Source organism: Cryptotermes secundus, unplaced genomic scaffold (assembly GCF_002891405.2).
Source record: "Cryptotermes secundus unplaced genomic scaffold, Csec_1.0 scaffold8038, whole genome shotgun sequence".
NCBI classification, from domain to species: domain Eukaryota; kingdom Metazoa; phylum Arthropoda; class Insecta; order Blattodea; family Kalotermitidae; genus Cryptotermes; species Cryptotermes secundus.
The window spans coordinates 10,973-13,783 of NW_019739700.1; positions in this window are offsets into that span (position 1 = coordinate 10,973).

Consider the following 2,811-nt stretch of genomic DNA (forward strand, 5'->3'; position numbering starts at 1 on the left):
CTGAAATCACACATAAACAGTTAATTTTCACATAACCATTGAGAGAACACATTCCTTCACTGGTCCAGCCAGCAACCCGAAATTTACTTCCGTTGGCCACGTCGGACGGGGCGAATTCGTACGGAGATTAACGAAAGGAAACTTGATCCTTCCCTACAAGCAGGGTAATGGAGGCGGCATGTGGCCTTGAGCAGGAACACGCGCTAAATGACAATATTCAAATCCTTATTATTCAAATTGATTTTATATATATATATATAAACTTCTTTCCTTTTCATTTCTTCAACTACGGAAGCAATGCTTCCTTTGCTTCCATGCACGGCACGCCATTGGGTATAGGTAAAGTTGCCCCTGTGCTTAACTAATCGAGCACCACGCAATTAAGGCGTATGATGAAGTGGATATATGGCTCCACATTTTCTTGACCTCGGCGCTATTTGGAGGTGAGTGGTTAGCTTATAGCCCCGGCCGCTTTATCCCTGTACCCACTGGATAGGTGGTTGGGTGAACCCCAGAACCGGTCTGGACGATGTGANGAGAACACATTCCTTCACTGGTCCAGCCAGCAACCCGAAATTTACTTCCGTTGGCCACGTCGGACGGGGCGAATTCGTACGGAGATTAACGAAAGGAAACTTGATCCTTCCCTACAAGCAGGGTAATGGAGGCGGCATGTGGCCTTGAGCAGGAACACGCGCTAAATGACAATATTCAAATCCTTATTATTCAAATTGATTTTATATATATATATATAAACTTCTTTCCTTTTCATTTCTTCAACTACGGAAGCAATGCTTCCTTTGCTTCCATGCACGGCACGCCATTGGGTATAGGTAAAGTTGCCCCTGTGCTTAACTAATCGAGCACCACGCAATTAAGGCGTATGATGAAGTGGATATATGGCTCCACATTTTCTTGACCTCGGCGCTATTTGGAGGTGAGTGGTTAGCTTATAGCCCCGGCCGCTTTATCCCTGTACCCACTGGATAGGTGGTTGGGTGAACCCCAGAACCGGTCTGGACGATGTGAAGAAGTGAAAATTGGAGTATTCATAACAGTTTAAATGTTTATCCTGCTGTAAATGGGTTTTTGGGTCATGTTGGTCAAATATTAATACTTGAAAATTTACAAACTATAATGCAAAATGAGCTTAAATATGCATTTGGAGAGATTACTGAAGGAAAAATTACAAATTTTCAATAAACACTACAAAATGAAAACTGGGAAAAGGTTTAAAACCAAGAAAATGGTAATAGTAAATTCAATATCAATATTTTGATAATAATTTTCCTCTAGTATATAAAAAGAAAGAAGATGTAACTAATAAATGGGTAACTAGCGTTATAAAAATATAATATAAACATAATAACAACCTTATAAATTCTACTAACAAAATTGGGTGATGATTGGTTGAAATCATACTATAAGAAATATTGCACTATACTGGCAGAAGTAATGAAAGAAGCAAAGAAACTATATTGTAACGTGTTTTAGTTACTGAAGACGCCGTTCGGATCGTTAACTGGTTTATTCAACAACCTACAAGTAACGGCTACAATTACTTATCACACAGTTGCGGGGTTTCACACTTTGTAACCATAATTGCATTAATCTGTTTACACTGTTGCGGGGTTTCACGATTTATAACCCTATGCGCAAATCAGTTCACTCTGTCTTCAGTAGTCTACACGTTTACAGTAGGTGAGCTATGTATCACTGTATCACACACTCCCAATTACATAATTACACACACGTCCGGTTCTTCTTTCCGCGACGGCTGCTATACTCCAACTATAGTCGGCTGACTGGAGAACTGTTGATAACACACTCGCTCGTAGGCTTGCTCGGAACTGAACTCGGCGATGGCCACATTACAACTAACTCCTCGCAGGCAGCGCAGCTCTCTTATATAGTGGCTGTGTGTGCCTATTACGTAGCAACGCTGTTACCTGGTGCCCGCGTCAACAGCGTTGTTGCGTGCCACGTCACAGGAGGAACCGGTGCCATGTCCGCGTGTTGCGTCACCGCGCGTTGCGCGTTACATCACCGTGGGGAGAGTGGCGGGGCAATGACTCGCCTATTACCATAGTAACGAGAGCGCTACGTTACCGCCACGTACGGCTGGGGAGGTGGGGATCCTCCGTTGCGCAACAAAGCACAATATTATTATAAATTGATAAATAAATCAGAGAACAAAATACAAACAACGTGAATGATAATTAAAAAAGAAAGAGCTAAAAACAAGGAATGGATAATATAACTGATATTTTTAAATCTGTTAACACACTTGTAATGATATTCAAGGGCCTTGTTCATTCTTCATTTGTGCTTTGCATGTATTATTTCGGTGTTCAAATCAGAAAACCTGAGTTGAATTAGGTATATAGCATGCACAGATAATATAACTTGTTACAAAATCTCAGTTGGAAAACCCAAAGGGAAGACAGTGCTATAGAGCCTTAGGCATACATGGAAGGAGCGTGACTACGCAACAGTGTTTTGTTTGATTATGTAATGTACTTAATTTATATAACTTGAAATAAAAAAATAACTTTATTGTTATATTACACAACAGAAGTTAACAATAAAAAATCCTTTATTAGCACATACATGAGAATTCTCCATTGAACTGCCAAAGTAGTCACTCCGCTTTGAAAAATGTTGTTGTAAGTTCTCTAATATTTTTGGAAAGTCATTCACACTTGAAATAACTCCTAATGGGTAACGAGTTAAGGAAAGCCAACGTGTGGCCACATGACGAATGATCTGCAACCACTTGGCATCAGCAAAATTGAAGAATGACTTCAACTC